General features: G+C 44.7%; 1 long non-coding RNA gene across 2 annotated transcripts; it reads left to right on the top strand.

Annotated features, from left to right (window-relative positions):
* The first annotated feature begins 1,972 nt into the window (after positions 1 to 1,972).
* LOC310705490 lies at positions 1,973 to 23,125 on the top strand. Of its 2 annotated transcripts, XR_014525336.1 has the most exons (4): positions 1,973 to 2,085; positions 4,862 to 4,951; positions 9,604 to 9,655; positions 22,969 to 23,125. It is a non-coding gene; the product is annotated as an uncharacterized lncRNA (long non-coding RNA). The 2 variants fall into 2 exon arrangements; XR_014525337.1 differs by lacking the exons at positions 9,604 to 9,655; positions 22,969 to 23,125 and adding an exon at positions 6,853 to 6,935.
* The last annotated feature ends 1,161 nt before the right edge of the window (positions 23,126 to 24,286 follow it).

Genomic DNA, 24,286 nt, shown 5'->3' with positions numbered 1-24,286 from the left:
CTGCTCCCCACCCCACCCCCTTCCCATACTTCTGGTAGTATAAGATGATGCTTTTAAATGGCTTGCTGCCTTGTAAGCACAATCAAGTTGTAATGGGATTTTTTTTTTTAAGTTGCTTTGCAAAGGAAGGAAATGAAACAGCTCTCTTAAGTTTGGCTTGGTCTCAAGCTTATTCGCCTGATAATAAGCCCTACCATACTCAACAGGACTTCTGAGTAAGGACGGGCAAATCTGCCCATTTCAGTTCCTTGTTTTTCCAAAGGAAGGAAAGTTTTGCTGATCTTATCTGCCTGTTTAATGTTGATGGTTTTCAGTAGATTTGGTTTTAATTGTTTTGTGGATTGTAGCTGTGTTTTTTATCTGTAGTTTTATTTGTTCGCGAGCTCTCTGATTAAGTGCTTTAAGTGCTGTAAGTGGTTGATTAAGCAGTTAGTGAACTCTTTGATTAAGTGGTTTATAACTCTCCTGCATTACGTACAATATAAGCCATGGTACGGTACCCATTTTATTAGTATCATAGAATAGTGAGAGAGCCAGGGGGGTGTAGGCAGACTTCAACAGGAGGGGAGCTGGAGTCAGCCCAGATCAGTCATGAAGTTCACTGGTCAACCTTGGCCTAGTCTCTTTCTAAGCCTAGTCCACCTAAGAAAGGGGTCATGCACCAAGACAGACTTCTCTCTTAAATTCTCAGGTTCTCAGGCTCATTTCCTATCTGCTATTAAAAAGTAAACAGCAGTTACTAGGAATGATGTATTAAAGAAATCAAATGCCCTACTATATTTGTATGCTTGAGGCAGAAATCGCTGCCGGGGCAGAATGTATACAGTCTCTCTCATGTTATCTTTAAAGAAGGTCACTTGTCATTGTGTGTTGTGTTGTTGTTTTTGTTTAAAAGAGTCTCTGTGCAAATTATTATTATTATTATTATTATTATTATTATTATTATTATTATTATTATTATTTATTATACTGCCCTATACCTGGAGGTCTCAGGGCGGTTCACAGAATAAAAAAAAAATATAAAACCACAAAATACATAATAAAAATAAAAAACAACCCACTAGCCACCCCCTCACAAAAACCACGTTTTAAAAGGGCATAGTATGTAAATCAGATCAAATTGTGCCTCTGTGTGTAGTAGAGCAGAGCTGGGTGATGTCATGAAGAGGTGACAGCCTTGTTTAGGAGTAAGTTGTAATAAAGCACTTGGAAAAGTCAGAGTCTGCCTCAACTCTGATAGCAACACACTCTGCTTCCAGTTTTCCACAATCCTTAGATGATGATAGATGATAGATAGATAGTCCCAAGCAAATCGGGTTCCAGAAGTTTTGTTTATCATATTTTGTCGTCAATCGTATTGTGCAGACTGATGCAAAAGAGGACCAGGCTCCTGTACCTTTAGTTGTGTAGAAGAGACATTTTCTTTTCTGCGCAATAATTAAATGTGCAATAGCCTTTTCTTCTTTTGCATCTTGGCACTATAGTAGGCACCAGAACTTTGTTTTGCTTCTTAGCTAAATCCTTTTAGGTACCATGTTGGCTAAAAGAAAGCATATCTTCCAACATCGTTTCAGATGAGCTGCGGTGAATAACATGGTCTTAAATGTTGCATTTGAAATCTGCCCAAAAGGTTATTTGTTTGCTTACAACATAAACTGTTCATCATGATGGTAATTTCCAAGTCAGAGGCAGAAATGCAAGCAAAGCTGATGGGAAGCAATAGCAAATGGCCAGCCTTATGCTTGCAGAAGGCACATTTCTGGTATATACTTAACAGCTTCCGAAGGAGCATTCAGTTTTGCTCTTGCTCCCTCTCTCTGGAGAATCAGACTGCAAGCCACAGCAATGTATAATTAAAGGATGGGAACTTAAGTGAATGGTAGTCAATTGTGGTTACATAATGAGATGCTCTTGTGTCACATGACATCGCAATGAAACAAATGCTCTTGAAGTCTTAAGAGTACGTGCGAGGCCTCTGGGGAGACATTGATTTCTCTCTTTACCATTGCAGTATGTACACACTAGTAAGCCAGCCGTTTGAGGATGAATATGTTAATTGAGCACCAAGAAGAGTGGAGAGTAAAGGTGACACCGAGAGTTGGTGATTGATTATGTTCAGCATGCAGAGGGCTGAGAAAGTCTCAGGGCAGGTAAAACTGGTCTAAAAATCCAACATAAAAAAGAGCTAAAACAGACCGCAGTCACAGGACTAGGGTGTCCTGAGGGGGACCACTTTTTCCTCACTTCTGCTGCACGGATACTGTCTTTTCTCTTCTGGGCCCAATCCAAAGAGCTGCCCAAAGGGAGAAGGCAACTTCCTGGGTGTTTCCAAGCCTGATTCAAAGCGCTGTGTGATGGGATGATTAGCTGCTTGTGCGTAAAATAGTGCTCCCTCAGAGTTTGTGCGGCTCCACAAACCTCTGTGTGTGACAGAGCTCCTCAAACATGTCTGCTCTAATCACTCGTAGAGTCTGACAGTGGCTGTCTGCGGAAGCGCTTCCAGCATAGAAGCTCCTTAACGGAAACGCGTCTCCTGGACTCACGACGTGGCAGCTTCCGGCGAAGCATGGGTCTCCCTATGGGAGCTTCTGACACCTCCCCGCTGTTCTCGCTGGACGTGTCCCTCATCCCTCCCTCTTCCCTGCTAGTTCCTGCTTTGGCTGCTGCGTCTCTCTCAGCATTCATGAGATCCTCCTCCAGAGTACCCTCTCTCCCCCTGCTGGTCCCTGCTTTAGCTGCTGACTCCCTCCCAGCCTCTGTGAGTACTTCCACCTCCCCTTCCTCCGATGTCAGTTCCCTGACACGCTGGTACTGACCTCTAAAGCCATTAGTGGTTTGGGTTCATGTTATTATCTAAAGGGAAGCTACATTTTGGCCCCAGTGGTCAAAGTCATGTGCATGGCACAAAATGTCTATTTTAGGGTTGCAGTGGTGGACTTGGGGTTCTCTAAATTTCAGCGGTGTCTTGTGCAGCGCTAAAATTTGTTGCCTCCGCCCTCTTGCACTCCACTCTACAGCACTGTGGTGGCACCCAGTGCAGCCGGACAAGTCATGCTACACTAAAACCGCCTCTGGCGGTTGTCATATGTTAAAGAGCAGAAAAGGAGAAAGGACCACCAAATGGTGTGGACATGCTTCCACGCAGCCCCCTCCTCATCAGTGGAGGGGGGGGAAAGGAACGTATATCAGTCACTACTGCCTTACTGCACCTCTCTCCTGCTCCAGACAGAATGGAGTGGGGGTGTCTAATTCTGGCATCCAATGAAATGTGAGCAAGTTTAAGAGTGTGTGTTCCGTGGAGGAAAGGCCAAGTCAGTGCAAACTGGAAGTGAGCAGGAACAGGAGTCTCTTGTGCACTGTGGATTTCTGAGGGTTTTTTGTTTGTTTGTTTTTGTTTACTGAGACCTTGGCAACCCCTGAACTACACCCATTTGAACATGTCAGCAGTATGAAATTGTCTGAGCACTGAACCAGTACGGGTGGTGAAATGCACAAGAGACAGGAACTTTTGGGTAGTGGCCCCAGCTTGATGAAGCTCCCTTGCAACAAGAGCAGTAGCAGACAGTGTGTTGGGGAGGTGGTGCTCCCCTGACCTCACAGTTGAGCCACTGCTGCTTACAGGGAAGCAGCAGGACGGGGTGGGGGGGGGGAGGCTGCTGCCATTTATCATTTATTAAATTTACATACTGCCCTTCATCCGAGGATCACTGGGCAGTTTACGGTATAAAAATGCAAATATACATACCACAGTTTAAAAGGCCATAATCAGTTAAAGGCTTGTGAAATATACTTGGAGTCGAGAGTGGATTTCATGCTCTTTATTCAGCTCATAGTGGTGAGGAGGAATGGAAGTTCCCCCAGAATGTCTGCTTTATATACATTATTTACACAATGGCACCCACGTGATTGGCTAATTCCGGGATTCACCTATAGGCCAATCGGGTTGCGGATTCACTTCCACCTGGAGCTGGATTGGGTGGCTCCTGTGGACCAATCAGACTGCTGCATTCTGAATCCTATTGTTCTAGGACCAATCAGACTGCTGCATTTTGGATCCTATTCAACTCAGTGAATAACAGCCTGGTTGAAGAAGAACATGTTCGCCTGGTGCCCAAAGAGATGTAGTGAAGGCACCAGGTGAGTCTTCCCAGAGAGAGCATCCCACAAATGGGGAGCCACTGCAGAAAAGGCCCTTTCTCGTGTTGCCTCCCTCCGGTGTGGTGCAAGCACAGCGGCAGTGGCACAGGAAGGGCTCCGCTGGTGTGTTCACACTGCACCAACCTCCCTGCCGCCTGGCCACCTTTTCTCCTGGCACACAGCAGCGTCTCAGCTGTTGGGGGTGAGGTCAGGTGAGTGCTGCTTCCCCACAGTGCCGTCCACCCGTGGCCAAGAGCTGCAACTGGCTCCCTCTCTGTTTCCTTTCAGGAAGGCCCTGAAGATGTTTTTCTTTCAGGCTGCTATAAGTAGGAGTGGATTGTTCTTTTTCTTTTTAAACATGCGTTGCTTTCCAAAGGCTGCGAGTTAGGATTTTATAATGGGGTTGCTCAGTTGAGAGCAGATGGCTGTGCTGCTCCTTCTGTTTAATCATATGAATTGCGAATGTTGGTGTTTGTTTTTAAAAGTTCTCCCTTTATATTTGTAGGCCACTTTGGGGAAATATTTATATTTGGATAGGCAGCGAGGGGGTGTCTTAAATAAATAAAATAAACAGGCTTCAGGATGAGTGGATGCTACTGCTTTCCCTCTTCGTTCTTGCTGGTACTCCCTTCCTTTGAACAGGCAGTGACAGCAAGACGGAGAGCAGCTTATGCTAACATCTGCCTTTTCGCGTGCATTTTACTCTCGTGTGTGCATTTTTGAGCGCATTACTTGGCTGGGAATTCAGAGGACTACAATTTTCAAAGGAGGATAGTGTTTCAGTTCTCAGATTGTTTTGGAAATTGGGAATTAGGTGAGTTTGCTTTTATCTGTGCCCCAAATTGAATTTCTCCCCCACCCGCAGTAGCAAGTGAGTTTTTCATTATTCTTCCTCCGGCTGGAGGAGCACCATGGTTTCCTCTGAGGTGGATGGATTGATGGGAGCTGCTCAGCATCTTCCGCCTGCCATTCCTCCTTGAGATTGGCAGCAGCACGACACACAGAGCTGCCACTCTTGAAATTATGTCCCTTTCCGCTGGAGAACTCCTGATATATTTTACGACTGCTTCTGCTGAGTTAGGGCCTGAGACTTTCCCAACACCTGACCAGAAAAGAAGTGAGCCTGCTCTGTTTTCTGACTGCCGGCCCAAACAACAGAACGGAAAGTTGCTAACATTTCAGGTTGCTTGCCAGAATTATAGGAGAGACCACAGCTCAGTGGCAGAGTGCATGTTTTGGATGCAGAAAATGTCAGGTTCGGTCTCTAGCTTATCCAGTTAAAAGGATATTCGGGAGCAAAAGAGCTCTCTCAGCCTCACACCTTGGAGAGATGCTGCCAGTCTGAGTGTTGTTGTTGTTTAGTCGTTTAGTCGTGTCCGACTCTTCGTGACCCCATGGACCAGAGCATGCCAGGCACTCCTGTCTTCCACTGCCTCCCGCAGTTAGGTCAGACTCATGCTGGTAGCTTCGAGAACACTGTCCAACCATCTCGTCCTCTGTCGTCCCCTTCTCCTTGTGCCCTCCATCTTTCCCAACATCAGGGTCTTTTCCAGGGAGTCTTCTCTTCTCATGAGGTGGCCAAAGTATTGGAGCCTCAGCTTCACGATCTGTCCTTCCAGTGAGCACTCAGGGCTGATTTCCTTCAGAATGGATAGGTTTGTTCTAGGCGAGGCAAAATATGGCACTCCAGATGTTTTCTTGTACTTGTTGGCATCTGTTTGTCTCAAGAGACAATGGAGTGCACCTCCCCAGGGCACAAGTCTGGACAAGGTGTATGGAGGTCCTGGGCTGCCCAGACAACACGACCCCCCTCTTGGCCTTGCTGATGTGGCCCGAAGGAAAACAGAGCCAAGTACATTTGGCACCAGCTTGGCTACAGGAGTTGCTGGAAGGAGGCGTACAAGGCACCACCCAACTGCCTTACGGATTTGTGTGTGGTTTAGCCTTTCTTTCTCTTGAATATATCCCGCAAGGCAGTGGACGTTTAGGATCAGAGATTTCCTTCTCCTAGATGGGTTACATCCCCAAGTTGATGAGCCCCATGTTCCCCTCACTTCCGTCTACAGCAGCAGTTCTCAACCTGTGGGTCCCCAGATGTTGTTGGACTACAACTCCCATCATCCCTGAGCTCTGGCCTTGCTAGCTAGGGGTGATGGGAGTTGTAGTCCAACAACATCTGGGGACCCACAGGTTGAGAAAGGCTGCTCTACAGTATATGCAGAAACCACCTTCCTGACCTTTGGGCCCACTATTGGTCTTGTCTGCTCAATCCACCAGAGCTTGTAACCTAGATCACTGAGGGTTTGAGACCCACTGACTACCCTCACTTCATTTAAATGGCCAGTCGAAGCTGTTCCCGGGATGTGGCTGCTGTCACATGCTGACAGCTTCCAGGAGCCACAGGTGAGAGGTGAGAACGGGGTGGAGACCAAAAGTGGGCAAACTACACTAGAAGGAGGACAACGTGTCCCCCATCAGAGATACTGCCCATCTCCTAAATCCCCATATATGCCCTATGACCCCTGGGCCACAGTTCAGAGAAAGTGTGTCCACTTTGCTTGCAGAATGTCCTGGGTTCAATCCATGGAACTTCCAGGTAGGGCTGGGAGAGTCCCTTATTTGAAACTGTGGAATGACGCTACCAGTCCTTGTGGAAAGTGGGGGGTGGGTAGACCAGTGGTCTGAGGTAATTTTTCTATATTCCTGTGCTTCCAGCTGCTGGAAGATGGGGGGAAGTGAATTGTACATAAACCACTTCAAGATATTGGGACACCAAAGTAGTCTGTAAATGGAAATAATGATGATAGCTATCCAGCTGAGGCTCCAGTACTTTGGCCACCTCATGAGAAGAGAAGACTCCCTGGAAAAGACCCTGATGTTGGGAAAGATGGAGGACACAAGGAGAAGGGGATGACAGAGGACAAGATGGTTGGACAGTGTTCTCGAAGCTACAAACATGAGTTTGACCAAACTGCGGGAGGCAGTGGAAGACAGGAGTGCCTGGCGTGCTCTGGTCCATGGGGTCACAAAGAGTCGGACACGACTAGACAACTAAACAACAACAACAACATCCATCCTCATTCATTCTCCCTGAGGAGAAGCTCAGCCCCCTCTATCTACCACCACCATCCATGAAGTAACAATAAACAGCTTACGCTGTTTGATGCATGTTTTCCCTCCTTAAGGTTTTCAACAAAGACAAATAAGCAAATTATTCATCTCGCTTCCTCCATCCTATATACCTCACGATGCACTCTGCTTTGCAAAGCTCAGCATTCCTCTCAGAGCCTAATTTCAATTTAATGCAAATGAAGAGGCACCTAACGGTTCAGCAGAATTAATTAGGCTCCGGTTATTGGCAGAGCCATCAGCTGGGGCCTCGCTGGGCAGATGCGCTTTGTCACAAATGTTGTCTCCAACCCACTCAGCTGGGCTTCTGAGCACAGCAGACAACACCTAATGGGAGTAGACTGTTTTAATTTATAACACTGGCCATTTTAAATGGCAGTTCTCCCATTCCCTGCCCAAGGCAACAGATCTATATAGGTCACAGAGGTGCCAAAATTGTATGGAATAAATGTTTTACACACAAACACACCTAAATTAATGTCCTGCATAATGTCCTACTCTTTTTATGTTTTCAGCAGCTAATGAGACTTTGCTGTTTATTATGTCATCTGCTAGCTGTCCAAAGATGCAGTCATTTAGCATCACTGAGGACCATAGCAGACCATACCATAACTATTGCTATTCTAAACCCATTTTCCTAGGAGAAATCCCCATCAAAAACTCACATCTCAGTAGACATAGTTAGGATTGCAGCCTAATGCCCAAAGAGCATGATGCCTAGACAAATTCATGGAGGGTAAGGCTATCAATAGGGACACGGGTGGCACTGTGGGTTAAACCGCAGAGCCTAGGGCTTGCTGATCAGAAGGTCAGCAGTTCAAATCCCCGCGATGGGGTGAGCTCCAGTTGCTCAGTTCCTGCTCCTGCAGTTCGAAAGCACGTCAAAGTGCAAGTAGATAAATAGGTACCGCTCCGGCGGGAAGGTAAACGGTGTTTCCGTGCGCTGCTCTGGTTTGCCAGAAGTGGCTTAGTCATGCTGGCCACATGATCCGGAAGCTGTACGCCAGCTCCCTCGGCCAATAAAGCGAGATGAGCACCGCAACCCCAGAGTCGTCCGCAACTGGACCTAATGGTCAGGTGTCCCTTTACCTTTATCTAAGGCTATCAATGGCTGCTGTTGTTGGCTTCCATCTGTCTCAAGAGTCAATGGAGTGCACCTCCAGAGGTGAAGTCAGACCACTGTTTTAGCAGCACCAAAGTGACCCCCCTGGGGCGCAAGCCTGGGCAGTGTGCATGAGGGTCCTCATCCTGATGGATCATGTTCTACCTGAGAATTAAGGAGACAGTCTGCCTGCCCCCCCCCAAGTGTATGACTGCAATAAAGAATAATACGAGAAGCCAGGATTTTTGATTTCTCACATTCAAGATCCCAGGAAAAATATTTCCTCACTTCCTTGTTTTAATGGGTGATGCTGAGAAATGTTTGGCTCAATGCTACCAATTAAAAAAGGGTACCTGAACTTATAATAATATTAAGGGTTGGGGAGGGATATTTCAATTATATTAGGGTTTGAAATTGTTAGTCGCTCTGGGTGTTCTAATAAGTTTAACACAAAATGTTTTTTTCCCTTTAAAATGACAGATAATTTATAAAATCTTCACCAGATATACAGCCCTGGTTTTTTTTAATGACAGTGAATCACCCATGGCATCAGTGCTCTTCAGGATATTTGCTAGCTAGGGGGTACCTTTCATTTATAGAGGCGGGATTGGGTACCACTCTTAACTGTTCTTCAGCTCTCTATTGATGGATGTTCCCATCACACAGGAGTCTTGCATTCTAATTTATTCTCAAGGAGTCAGCCATAGCATAGAAGGAATTTAGCACACTCACATCTGCAGCAATAGTCAGAAGATTATACAATGTCTTCAGTGTTCTTCTTCCTTTATGGAGCTTTGTTCCAAACCACAAATACATGGCAGAAACTCAATATTGCCAAGAACGCAATTTCAGCTTTTTCCAGGTCTCCAATCATCCTGCCTCCATTCCATATGGGAAAGGGGAAACTGGCAACCCAAAGAGGGTTCAGGGCCAGCCCTACCATTAGACAAGTTGAGGTGGATGTCTCCAATGGGAGATGCTGGGAGCAGCAGAGTGTTAGAGTATTGTTTGTGACAAGTGGCTGACTCCCCACACCCCTAAGCTTCCTGTGGGTGCAATGGAGAATCCTGTCCCCTCGCCACTGTTGAAGTAAGATTCACTAGCCGGTCGGGTCAGCTTTTGTACATGTGATTGTGTATGTGGGGTACAATCTAGTCCTTTGCCTCAGGCAGCGCAGTGTCATGGTCCTCACCGAACCACTTTGTATACTTATAAAATCTCTTATTGCTCCCCAGGATTCAAGCTAGAAACACATGTGCAGAAGCAGAGTTGAGGCCATTTTAAAAGGTATTCACATTTATCATAACAATCACTGTAATACAGGAACTCTTGTAAGAGTACACACCAGAAGTGCACAATATTTATTATATATGTACACACACACACTCTCTCTCTCTTTATATAACCCTTCAATAATATTCCCAAAGCAGTTTACAAAAAGAATACAACAACTGAAATGCAAATAAATAAAAAAATAAAGAATAAGCTGAAAACCCACAAAATCATAAAAACGGCATGAGAAATAGTATGGGTAAAATATGCAGCATTCAAGGGTAAATATGGAAACCATGGAAGGGGAGGACGGGAAGTCAACTGACAAAGTAACTTAGGGTTTATGTTAAAATTTGTAAAGTTTTTTTCCCCTTTGTGAAAAATTAATAAATAAGATTTTTAAAAAAACAACATGAGAAAATCAGCAGGATTAAAAGCACATCTGGAAAACTGAGCAAAACAAAAAGCCCTTTTCCCTATCACCAAAAGGACAATACAAGAGGTGTCTGACACAACTCTTTGCAAGAATATCTCATGGTTGGAAAAATCCTTAAGTCCCCATATTTATTTGACCTTTGTTCTTTTAACATTAATACAGTAATAGTAAGGCATTGTTATTATTATTATTATTATTAATTTTGTGATCACTGGCCAGAAGGACTTGTTGTTCATATGCTGTAAAGGTAAAGGGACCCCTGACCATTAGGTCTAGTCGTGACCGACTCTGGGGTTGCGATGCTCATCTCACTTTATTGGCCGAGGGAGCTGGTGTACAGCTTCCAGGTCATGTGGCGAACCAGAGCAGCACACGGAAACGCTGTTTACCTTCCCGCCGGAGCAGTACCTACTTATCTACTTGCACTTTGATGTGCTTTCGAACTGTTAGGTTGGCAGGAGCAGGGACCAAGCAACAGGAGCTCACCTCGTCGCGGGGATTCGAACCGCCGACCTTCTGATCGGCAAGTCCTAGGCTCTGTGGTTTAAGTCACAGCGCCACCCGCGTCCCTTCATATGCTCTAGATGGCACTATAAAGCCAAGACATAACTCTCCCTTATTCCATAAGTCAGCGTTCCCCAACTACAGTAGATGCCCTCCAGATGTTGTGAACTACAACTCCCATTAGCCCCAACACCTGGTTGAGGAAGGAAACATCAAAGAAACAGCACAAGATGGCAGAGAGAGAGAAAAAGAAACTGCAACAATTTAAAAAACACTTGACAGAATGTGCCCAGTCACAAGATAAATATTATCAGGCCCCTCATAATTTACAAATATTTAACAACCAAGCTGTTCAAGTTTTAAAATTCAGATTCTTTCCACAGGTAGGCCTGATCTCTGCACAATATGAAGTCAAAACAAAACACCTCACTAAGCATGTGCAAATCAAAATACCACAGCCCTCTTCACTTCAAGGTCCATACATCACAGTTGCATTTGCATGCGCCTCCTCTTTAAATTCTGGTCTATATCTGCTAAACTTCTATGTGCTTTGATTTTAAGCTGTGATTGTCAAGTACATCCTTGGGGTGGGGGGGATGTGTCACTTTAAACTATTTAGATCAGTACAAATAAGTCATGTGCAAAGTGAAGAGCTGGGCTATGGCACAATTAACATTCTTTTGGCTCCTTGCCATTTAATTATGCATCCTCTACTTTGATCACCTTGTTCAATGTGAAGGTTTTTATGATGCATTAAACTCCTTTATATTTGGAGTGCCATTCGAGCCATTCTGCATAGTGCTAAGGAAATGATATATACAGATGACCTGAGACTTGCGGGCAGAGGTTTCTAAGATATGAACGATAAACTTGGGCAGACGGAAACCTCTTTTTAGCAATAATGGATTAAGTACCCGTAAGTGAAAGCCCGAAATGTCAAGATTTAGTATGGATAAATTGTTAACAGCTGTCTTTGTTGTAAAGTTAAGGGAACTGGAAGAAATGGATAGTGAAAGTCAAATTCAAAGCAGAAAAAGGTATTTTGTGCCGAAACATGCTTTGTGGCAATGGGTTGCAGCCAATGTAGCACTGCATGAACATGTCATCAGAGCAAGGATTTCTGCTGCTGCAAATGGGATCCTCATAGCAGAGGGTCCTGGTTGCGCACGGGACCCAAGAGGTCACCTGACAGGGTTAAAATGGGGGGGGGAGCAAGACCAGGCGATTATAGCCAATAGCCAGTGGGCGGCGTGATCCCAGGGGCTTTAAAAACGGCAGTGTGACACAAGGAGGGGCACTTGCTTCGCACTGTTGAACACCCACCCACCCTCCCTAGTTTAGGTGGAGTGGCTTGGCTTTGCTTTGGTTTGGGTCGCCTGTTTTGGAACAGGGGCTGGGTAGGAATTTTTCCACTTGGTTTTTGCCTACCCCTTAGCAAATCGTCACAACTTGTAAGGTGGCAGTTAGGCTTTGGCTCAATTGGATTGTGGGGAGGGGAGGTGCGGCCATCACCTGCCCCTCCAGGAACTGGGTATTCTGGTAATGGAATCTGGGGGTCCTGAATCTCGTCCGAAGCCCGGGGTGAGCTTCGGTTGGTCCTCATCGACCTTGCTCCCTCGTTTGGTTTACCCCATTGGACGATCACCCTGAGAGGTGGAGTCAGTTATAGTGGGGAGTCAATGCCTAAGCCAATACCAATACCACTCATGTGATTGTATTTCAATAAAGTTGTGGCCAAAATTTGCCCAAAAAACTTATACTAATATAAGTGTCCGTGTGTATTTATTTTGGGGGTGGGTCTTGGGGCCTCGAGACGCAATCAAATGTTCTCTCCTCTTGTCCCACTCTGTCCCCCTAAATCTATTCTAGGGGTTCTCTCAACCCTCTAGAGGAGATTTGGGGAGGGCATAGCATGCAGCAGGAGAGGAGGAAGGAAAGTTGTGCAAGCAGAAATCCTTGTGCTGATGGGATATGCTATTTAAATACGGTCCTATGTATTTATTTCTTGCACGCCTAACTAGGGATAGGCAAATCTATCAGTTTTGGTTTCTCTCTTCTTTTTCTTTTTGTCTTTGGCTGTCCATATTTCCACATCAGTTTGTGCAAATTTCCCCTATTATACACATTTTTTACAAAAGCAGTTTCTCCTAATATAATGTACTTTTGTAGGGTATTTTTGTTGGTTGCAGAGAAAAACAAAAACAAAGAAAGGAGAATTCCATGGATGCCAAGATCCAAGTTTGGGATAAGTACTCTTTGGTGAGAGAACTTCAGCAGAGATTTAAAATCACAAAATATGCAGCAAAGTAAAGAGTGGAAATATAGGCTGTCAGACCTTTAAAATATGTCCTTTCAACGGAGTTCCAATACAGTCCCGTCTTTCCCCAGTATATAAAAAAACTACACATTTAATAAGTTAAAAATGATTTACTTACAAACTCTCCAAATACCAGGTTCATGTGCTGTTCTATACATCAGTCAGAAAGGCTGCACATTCGTAAAACTTTGTTTAGTTCCAAAGTGGTGAAAGTTCCTCAGTTATTGGTAGAGGAACTCAATAATGGTTTGTGAGAGCCATGCAGCTGGGCTGGAGCAACCAGCAAATGAGCAAAGCGCTGAATTTCAAAGGATTGTGTGTTTTAGAAGGTCAAGATTTAGAGAGTATGCTTTTAAGTGTGGACTTAAATTCCGCCTCCATCCATCTAACCCACCCCTTCATTCACATGAATCCCAGGGTAGTTTACAAAACAAATCAATGAAGTAAAATAGGAACGATAAATAAAACAAGAATTTAGAACTGTGCAAGAATACACAGCTTCAATAAACAGCATAGTTTAAATTTGACTTTCAAGGCCTTGTTGTTGTTGTTTAGTCGTGTCCGACTCTTCGTGACCCCATGGACCACTTTGGTCAAACTCATGTTCGTAGCTTCAAGAACACTGTCCAACCATCTTGTCCTCTGTCGTCCCCTTCTCCTCGTGCCCTCAATCTTTCCCAGCATCGCAGTCTTTTCCAGGGAGTCTTCTCTTCTCCTGAGGTGGCCAAAGTATTAGAGCCTCAGCTGATTTCCTTCAGAATGGAGAGGTTTGATGTTCTGGCAGTCCATGGGACTCTCAAGAGTCTCCTCCAGCACCAGAATTCAAAAGCATCAATTGTTCAGCCTAGTTCAGCTATTCATTGGGTCCTACTGGGCTCTAATGCTGACCTGCCAAAACTAGTGAGCTTGAACCCTGGACTTTGGACGCAGACTGCATTCTACACTCCACCCAGCTGCCACGTGTTTTGATTCCAAGAGTTGGAGCCTTCTGCTTTTTGTCATTTTTGTTAATTCTGATGCCAGCAGGTCAGCCTTGTAGTTTTGCAAGTTGGTTTTTTTTAATTCCTTGGTCTCCATTCCGGAGGCATATTCAAACATGCTATAAGCTTTAATTGATGTCCTGCTTCTGAAAGCACTTAGGTGCACAAACAGCGATGTTTGGATGCTGCTTCCCTCTATATATAAATCTGCACTGGCTTGCAATCAACCCTTTCATTAAAAAAATTCTGCAGACAGCAAAAAAATAAGAATGACAGTATTCCTTATCTGGAGATGCCAAACATTCTGGTGATGTAACCATTTTAATCAAATTAATTCTTCCTGTTGAGCAAGCTGCATCTCTTGCCAGGGCCTTAAATTTATATGCAATTTCCTTTAATGGTGGCTTATAATTATTTCGAACACCGCCAATCAATTCATTGTGCTATAATCTGAATTATTAAATAATGGGGGGAATTTTTAGAAGTGCTTAAGAAAAGAAGGCGCAGCAAAGCAACTTTTGAACAGCGTGTTAGCAGACATAATCTGAAATGCTCCGTTCTAATCCACTCCTGGAGCTGCTTCTTATCAAAATCCTATCTCCGCTAATGCAGATGGCTCTGCCTCACGGGGCAGTTCGCATGGGTGAAATTAGAGGTGATCAACATCAGCGGGATGGCTAATTAAAAATGTGAAGGCTGCAACCGCTACAGACTTAGCCAGGAATAAGTTTCACTGAACCCAGTGAAATTTATGAAAAAGTATGCATATCAGCTCACACTGTGGACAACTTAGAAACTCTTTGTTTTGATCACTTGGCCAGACGCATCGCTGTACAGTGGTACCTCGGGTTACACACGCTTCAGGTTACAGACTCCACTAACCCAGAAATAGTACCTCGGGTTAAGAACTTTGCTTCAGGATGAGAACAGAAATCACATGGTGGCAGTGGGAGGCCCCATTAGCTAAAGTGGTACCTCAGGTTAAGAACAGTTTCAGGTTAAGAACGGACCTCCAGAACGAATTAAGTTCTTAACCTGAGGTACCACTGTACATGCCAATGGCTTGTCCTTTTTTCTGGCATGTGTCTAGGACATCACTACCTATTTTGTCTCTTTGGGGTGCCATGTTAAAACCTTCTTGGTATCACAGAACCATAGAGTTGTAGAGTTGGAAGGGACCCTGAGGAGCATCTCGTCCAACCTTCTGCAACGCAGGCATCTCAACTAAAGCATCCATGACAGAATTGCTTGAGTTTTCTTCTGGGTTCAGCAGAGGTGCTTAGAAGTTAAGTATTCAAGAATCATAAAGCTGGAAGGGACTTTAAAAGTAATATAGTTCACACACATCTCCAAGCAGACACCGATGTAGAAGAAATGTTGTCTTGAAGTAGGAAGCACAGCAAAGGAAAGGAGGATATATTGGTTGTGTTGCTCCTTCAGCAGAGGATGTCATGCGCTCTGCTCTGCAAAAAGTCTGCTGTGTTTCCTTTCCGCTGCATTACTGGCTAGCAGTGACCTTCCTGCTAGAGCTGTTGGATTGTGGAGGAACTGGAAAAGTATAACACTCATGGCTGGCTGAGTGAATGGGAGTGAGAAGTGCCTATATGATCATGGGACTCACAGGAAGTTGCCTGACACTGAGTCATACCATTGGTCCATCTTCCTCAGTATTGTCTACACTGATTATTGTCTATTGCAGGGGTCAGCAAACTTTTTCAGCAGGGGGCCAGTCCACTGTCCCTCAGACCTTGTTGGGGGCCGGACTATATTTTGGAAAATGTAAAAACACGCTGGTTCCTGGACCGTCTGTGGGTCGGATCCGGTCCCCGGGCCTTAGTTTGCCTACCTATTGCATCCCATGTCACACCATCATTCACTCATATTGCTATTAGTCCATTTCCCACACTCCACCCCAGCATAGTTTCTCATAGATCTTGCCAGAAAATGAAAACGAGGACAGCTTGGATTGACAGAGGCAATTAAACAATTCCGGAAACCCAGCAGTCTTAAGGATAAAAAGAGAGCCTTTCTCCTCATTCCTTGCCGTTAAGAAGAAAGAGAAACTTAAAAGACAGTTAAATGAAAAGCTGTGAACATGAGACCATGAGGAAAGCTGGCAGATTAAAAGAAAATCTGTCTGAGTGGATAGGAAATTGGTCCACCTGATTTGAAAAATAGTACCTTTAAGGTTCTGTGCCCCCCCCCCCTGGGCTGGAGTAGAAATCTCCCCCTTTCAGGAGTGTAACTGGAGTGGAGAATAGGGGCAAATGACCCAGATACAAGCTGGATTGTAAATAAGAATCCAGATATCACCTTGCTGAGAGACTTGGGGCCCGTCTAGACTGGTTTCTTTTGTGGTCATATTCTGCGAGGGTGCAATAATGCAGAGGTTTATAAGCAAACACAAGCAGAAGTTTTTCTTTTTGTAAAACCAGCCCTAATTTATTTGGCATTTTTAATGTTGTTGATATGCTTTTGTGGGGATAAGAAAATAAAATAAAGAGAGAGGAGAACTATTGCTCTGAGCTTGTTGGAAGAAAGGTGGGATAAAAATGTGAACACACACACACACACACACACACACACACACACACACGCCTAATCCCTGCTGGCTGCACCTTAACAGAAAGTGCTTTATCTGATTGTCTGAAAAGACTTGGAGACTGCAGTGGGGCAGGGTGGTGGATGAGGCCAGGCATACAAGGCGTAAGAGCCAGGTTGAGCTCGATGCAATTGAGTGTAATTAGTAAAAAATGGAGAAAGAGATTACATTGCTGGTGGTTAAGTAATGAAGACCTTGATGGGAGAGGAAGCCATTTCTGTGCAGAGGACAAATCTTGCCACAAGCGGTGACTACAGATCGGGACTGCGGGACAAAGTGAACAGGAGGAAACTCTCCTTGAGGTCGGATGCAAATGACAGCGAACAAATGGTTGCAAATACCGGGAGCTAACTTCAAAGCAATCGTGGCCATAAATTAAGTGACTGTTGACAGACATTCATATCAAGGCAACTCTCTCCAGGCATAAACAAGGGCAGAAATGTCTGTGCTAAAGCAATGTGATATATATATATATATATATATATATATATATATATATATATGTGTGTGTGTGTGTGTGTGTGTGTGTGTGTGTTATGTACTGAAGTTCTCACCCTGGGCCAGCAGGGGGATACTGTAGATAGTTTTCACTCAGGTCCACGTCAGTTATTTTAGGCGGGAAACCCTGGGTTGTTGTTGGTACAATGTTGACAGCTGGCTGCCTATAAAAGCAGGCCGGCTGAGGTGTTTGCTGTTCAGTTCTGTTCCAGTTTACAAAATAAAGAGCTGCTTTGGAGAAATCGCTGTGTCGTCTGCCATGTCTACCCACTATTTAACTATATATATATACACACACACACACACACACACACACACATACACAGTGGTGCCTCGCAAGACGAAATTAATTCGTTCCGCGATTTTTTCGTCTAGTGAATTTTTCGTCTTGTGAAGCACTGTGTCGGAAAAGTTTTGGAAAAGCTTCAAAAATCACCAAAAACCTCAAAAAAGGCTACCACACCGCGTTCTATGAGTTGCTCCTCAAAGTCAAGTCGCAACTGTATTAAGGGTGTTAAGAAAAAGGAAACAAACTTGCAAGACGTTTTCGTCTTGCAAAGCAAGCCCATAGGGAAATTCGTCTTGCAAAGCAGCTCAAAAACCGCAAAACCCTTTCGTCTAGCGAGTTTTTCGTCTTGCGAGGCATTCGTCTTGCGGGGCACCACTGTATATATATGCATTCAAAAATTGCATCCCTCTTTCTTCATAGCTGTGAGGACTTCAGATTGGTATACAGTTGGCACTTAGATTCTGAATATATAAAATCAGGACTGGGGTCAGGAATAGACATTATGTCACTTGGATAAAAAGGCCCTGTGACCCAGTCATTCCCTATGTAATGAAATAGCCAGACAAGATAGCAGTATATAGAGTTAGGCCACAACTTTATTGGTTACAGATGTGAAGGGTTTGGCATAGGCATAGGGTGAAGCTGTTTAATTGCCTCCAGCCCCTCTGCTGGAGGCAGATACCCTCTATCTAAGGATACCCTCTATCTAAGGGTAAACCACACCATGGCTATGGCCTACATCAAATAGGACCAATGGATCCCAGGCCATCTCAGCTCAGCCCCACTGCCTCCCTGCCCATAGAAAGCCCTGTTTTGGAACTTTCCGGTGGCAGCTTCCAGAGGCACTTCTGATTGACTGCATTCTGAATAGGCAGAAGAAGGGGACTCAATGCCAGCTGAGTGATGCTAGCCAAGCATTTGGTCAAAGCACATTTGGGGGGGTTTTGGTCATACCTCGGTGCTTATTGTGAACAGGAATTTGTCTACCATTTGCCTCTTTTTCACATATCAAGGTATCTGTTTTTAAACTTTTGTGTTGGCATCACACAGTGGTACCTCAGGTTAAGTACTTAATTCGTTCCAGAGGTCCATTCTTAACCTGAAACTGTTCTTAACCTGAAGCACCACTTTGGCTAATGGAGCTTCCTGCTGCCGCCACGCCGCCAGAGCACGATTTCTGTTCTCATCCTGAAGCAAAGTTCTTAACCTGAAGCACTATTTCTGGGTTAGCGGAGTCTGTAACCTGAAGCGTATGTAATCTGAGGTACCACTGTACATAGCTGCACAGTATTTCAGAAGTCAATAGCCACTGATTTCTAAATGTAACCATATGAAACTTGTATTTCTCAACAGAATAAAGATGTTAAATATTGTTAAAGGGCACTCCTGGCTGCCATCACTGTAATCTGTTCTTCAGTGCATTTCACCTTTGTTACTCCCAGGAAGGTGCCCAGAAATTGGTATCACCTGGCCCAGTTCACTGACTTCAGGAGTGCTGTACTCTTTACAACTGGTCAGAACCTCGCTTTTGCTACACTATCAACTTCCTGTCTAGATTGCTCAACACACTAGAAAACACCCTTCAGAATTTGTCGCTTCGTGTTCATCTTTCGCATGCATTTTTCAGTAAGATTAAATTCTTACGAGCTTGGGATCCCAATAAATTCTGACAGGCATTGGTAATTCTGTGAATAAGGCACTGGCTTGTTACAATTTATAAGGTTGCTGGTTTATTAAAAACACATAGCATGGCTGAGTGGATTGGTTTTACTTGGCATAATCAGGTCACAGAAAATAATGTGCAATGAAAATGACTGTGGGTTTACAGCGATTAGCCGCAATCCCCTTTAGCTGTTCTCTTCCCCCCCTCCCCCACCTCTCCTCCCTCCGCCCCCTTTAAAAGTATGTGCAGCTTATATTCCACTCCTGTACAATGGGAACATGGGGCTATTTGATATGATTGAGCAAAGATTCAAAGCAGTGAGGTGCTATCAACATACTGATTTACTGCTGCTACTACTACTACTAATTATTTGTTTGATCTATATACCACCCTTTATCAAATGACCCCATTAAGAATATATTTTACGGGGAGCATCAATAATAATAAAAAATAATAAAAGCATAGACAGAACAATAATAAGATAATCATAAGACCTACATTGGCTCCCAGCACGTTTCCAAGCACAATTCAAAGTGTTGGTGCTGACCTTTAAACCCCTAAATGGCCTCGGCCCAGTATACCTGAAGGAGTGTCTCCACCCCCATCATTCTGCCCAGACACTGAGTTCCAGCTCCGAGGGCCTTCTGGCGGTTCCCTCACTGTGAGAAGCAAGGTTACAGGGAACCAGGCAGAGGGCCTTCTCGGTAGTGGCGCCCGCCCTGTGGAACACCCTCCCAACAGATGTCAAGGAAATAAACAACTACCTGACTTTTATACATCTGAAGGCAGCCCTGTGTAGAGGAAGTTTTTAATGTTTGATGTTTTATCGTTTTTTAATATTCTGTTGGGAGCCAAAGATAACAACAACAATAACAAGAACAACAATTTTCTTTGTCCCACAGCTTTAACAGGCCACAGATTATTTCATATACTACAAAGGCCTCAGTAAAGAGGAATGTATTTGGCTGGCACATAAATACATGTAATGGAGGTGCCAGGTCATGCTCCCTGGGGAGAGCATTCCAGATAAATGCCAGGAAAATAATAATAACACTTACTGAATAATTGCTGCTGGAATTTTTGGTGGTGTAAACGTTTTACTGTAACTGCTCTCGCTCTTCTTCACAGTTGTTCAAACGGGGAAGAACAGTGAAACATTTCATAGGATTATTATGAGAAGAACCAAGAGACAGATAGACTGTTGGATGCTTTGGACAGATCAAACCATTACTTTTGTTTATATATCTTTATGCATTTTTATCCCACCTTTCCTCCACCCATTCTTACAAGTAACTTGGGGTCATATACAGTGGAACCTTGGTTGTCAAACATAATCCATTCCAGAAGACTGTTCAACTTCTGAAACGTTTGACAATCAAGGTGCAATTGTCGGTCGGCAAAATCCATTGAAAAAATGGAGAAACGCATCTCAGAAGCCATTTGACCTCTGAGGCACGTTCGATAATCGGAGCATTCCCTTCTGGGTTACTGGTGTTCGGGTTCTGAATTGTTCGGGTTCTGAAGCGTTCAACAACCGATGTTCCACTGTACATGGTTCCTCTAAGCCCGTTTTATCGCTGTAAGAGCAAAGTGATGAAGGTTTGGCAGAGAGAGAGAGGAATTGTCTCAAGTTATCCAGGGACCTTCCTTGCTGAGTGGGGATTTGAACCCTAGGTCTCTCTGGTACAGCACTGACACCATACTGACACCATACTACTTCCTATAGTACTGCAGGAGTACTGCATTACAAAATTTAGAGAATTGCATTTTTGAAAGATGGCTTTGCTGCAATTTCAGCATTGTTTCAAAAACTGCAAATTAGAAAAGCCCACCTGTTAAATGTGAGTTGAATTTATCCACCATCCCTAACTGAGGGCAAATTCAGGAAGCATTTTCTTCCCTCTGAATGGGCAAATATTTTTGCCCCTTCAAACTTATCCCTGAAAACAATCATACTTTTCAGTTCCGCTATATATATTTGGGGAAATATATTTCTTTCCGCTCAGATGCAATTTTAAAGCCCATTATAAAATATCACAACTCCCACTACTGTAGCTGCATTAATATGGTGGGTTAGAATGGAAACAAATAAGGGTTTTTCATTTTTTCCCCGTTTTGTGTATATAAGAAAGGTGTCATTATATTGCTTTTTGACCAAACAGTATAAATATAGCCAAAAAACACCCACCTACAATAGTTTCTCCCAATTTTATCACAGAATCTTTGTAATCTTACAAATGAGGACCATTAATTCAAAGCCTTGTGTCTACGAATTTTAGTGAATTTTATGAAAACCAGGTTTCTTTGAAGTTAGAAAGCATCATGTAGCCATTACTGCACAGAGTACAAAATTAGAGGAAGGAGACTTTGCTGGAACAATGATAACATAACAGTTCTGTGCGGACCTTAGATGTCTATTAATATCTGAAACTACTTACACCCCCATATATTCTAAATATATGTACAAGAGCTCCTACTTTCAGCAGAGATAATGAGATTCGACAGGGAAGGAGAGTGATGAAGAAACTAAAGCAAAAGCAAACTTGCAGCAAACCCTGAATATTTGGCATGGCTTGCACAACAAGGAAGATGAGCTTTCAGATATTATTTCTACCCGAGTGCCAGTGACATCTGCCATGGTGGTTGGGGCTCATTCCATGTGGCAGGACTGCTGAGGAGCCATGGGAGCCTGGCCAATGAGGTCACAGGGGTGTGTCTAGCTTGTCTTGATTTCTCCCTACCCATCTCCCTTGAAAAGATCCCGTTGGCACTCAAGCACTGCAGTTGTGCAACTCCTTAGCACCTAACAAACTGAGAAGTGTGTTACTTTGATTCAGAAGGGGTCCCTGATGTCACACACACACAAGATAGTGTGTGATGTTACACACACACGAGAGAGAGAGAGAGAGAGAGAGAGAGAGAGAGAGAGAGATCTAAGCAATATTATTTATTTATTTATTTATACATACATACATACATACCATGGCCATCTGGCTGGGTTTCCCCAGCCACTCAGTGCGGCTTCCAACAAAATATTAAAATACAATAGTCCGTCAAACATTAAAAGCTTCCCTAAACAGGGCTGCCTTCAGATGTCTTCTAAAAGTCTGGTAGTTGTTTTTCTCTTTGACATCTGGTGGGAGTGTGTTCTACAGGGCGGGTGCCACTACCAAGAAGGCCCTCTGCCTGGTTCCCTGTGACTTGGCTTCTCACAGTGAGGGAACCGCCAGAAGGCCCTCTACGCTGGACCTCAGTATCTGGGCAGAACGATGGGGGTGGAGATGCTCCTTCTGTGCGAATAATGTAAATATTCACCTTACAGAGTTGCCATGAGGACTTTATGAACCGTGTTGGTAAGGTAACAAACAAGCTGAGTCCTACATAAGATTACAAGGGAGCTTGGGGCAGGGAGTACTGCAGGGGTTGCCAACATGGTGCTCACAGGCATCTCCACGCTGTCCTCTCCCCACAATCGAACTAAGCTTGAAGCATCCTATTGTAGTCCAAAGAATAGGGTGCAGCATGTGCTTGACTGTGGTGTCTCCATGTGCGGGGCGTTCAAGAGTTGCTGCAGTTTGTCCATGGGCCCCAAATGGCTGATGAAGCCAGGTGTACTAAGCCGAGGCTTTGTGCAAGGTGTTGCAAGGAGGAAATGGCCTGATAGACTCTGAGATGGAGAACTTGTTATAAGACTACATAGTATCATGCAGCAAAGTACATCAAGGTGGGATAAATAATGTACCCACAAGAAAATGTTACTATATTCCTCTTACGCTGGAGGCTACAATTAGGGAAAAAAATAGCAGCAGTGCACAGAAGCTTAGGAACAGCACAGTCCCTGTTAAGATCTTATCAGTCCTTGAAAGAATATAGATGACAAGAGAAAAGCTGCAATCCCGCCTCACTAGCACTAGGCATTTTATTGTATTGATGTATGTGCTTTGGATAGCCATCTTAAACGTGGCGGGTATTGATCCACAGCAATACCTTGCTCAGAATGCATATGAACCTGAAATTGTGCGCTTATTGTTTCTTTCAGGGTCTAATACTTCAAGAGCGCCTGTCTCCCACCAACACACCATTATGTTGCTCTACTGATTTAGTAAGGTCAGAGTTTAGTTCTTGAGTTTAGGAATAATGGGAACTGTATTTTCTTACTTGTATTAAAGGAAATTGAGCACTTGGTGATACCCTAACATTAACCCTCCAGGAGAGATACGTTTAAACAGGCCAGTCGTATTCCTATTTCCTCAGAGGTTCCGCTGGAAGGAATTCTACATTGCGCTATGTTGAAACTTCCATCAGTGCAAGTTTTTCCATTCGCTGGGCAGAATGGTCTCCCTGTTCTGGGGGTTCCCCTGAGCCCCCCACAGCACATTTGGAAAGCGTGGGGGTATGCAGAGGGGGTAGAAGGAGGAAAGCCCCATTCCACCAACAGAACTTGCGTAGGCCTTCTACTGATGGGATTTCTTAGGTGAATCCTGTCGACTGTATTCAGTAGGTGTGATGGCCTGGGAGGCTGAACCGGAGGGACCCCAGCCTGCACAGCAGTCCCTGCCTCCAGGGCCGGCTGAGCTGGGGCAGGGCCTTGTATCTGAAGCGCCTGCTCCTGTGCTGGATCCTCAGGAGCAGGCACCAGGTGAATCCACTCTGCCTCCAGAGGTGATTGAGGACACATTGCCTACAGGTGCACCTCTCCCAGCCCTGTCAGGGGAAGGTGAGTCTCCCCCTGGGTCCAGTAACCCTCCAGCCTCTCCTGAGCTGCAGAGGCTCAGAGCAGAGAGGCGGAGGGAACTGGTTTCTCCCAGGAGGAGTGCTCGCCTTAAGGCCAGGAGAGGCGGGTCACCTGGGGGCCAGGACTGCCCCTGGCCTCAGAGAAGATAAAGGCCAGTCAGCCCGGTCCCAGGTTGCGGGAGCAACGTTGTTGAAGACCTGTTTTGGCCAGCACCCAGACCTGTTTTTCCAGAGGTCCCGTCCTTGCCCGGCTCCTCGCTTTGGACCCCGCTTCGCCCTTGGAGGACAGTCTACAGACCCTCGACCCAGGTCCCTGACCACGCCTCACGGTAACCTCCCCCCAGGACCAGCACAGTAGGGCTTACTCTCAGGTAAGAGTAACCTGCACAGGGTTGCAGCCTAAGTGAAAAAGTGTTTCATATTGTGTGTTTTTTTTCAAATACACAGTCTCCTCCAAGCCGTGGCAAGTTCAGAGGAAGCTGTAAATGAACAGCACACACATTTATCTCCTTATTTACAAACTAGCAAACTGGCGGTCAATATGATTGATGCTATTTTTGTTCTCCCATTAAAAACATATATTCCTCCTTGACCTGCATCTCTTTCGGTTCTGCTTCTCTTGG

Source organism: Podarcis liolepis (genome assembly GCF_965112155.1).
Source record: "Podarcis liolepis genome assembly, chromosome: 4".
NCBI classification, from domain to species: Eukaryota; Metazoa; Chordata; class Lepidosauria; order Squamata; family Lacertidae; genus Podarcis; species Podarcis liolepis.
The sequence above is the reverse complement of the archived record's forward strand: the minus strand, read 5'-3'. Positions and strand labels throughout refer to the sequence as shown.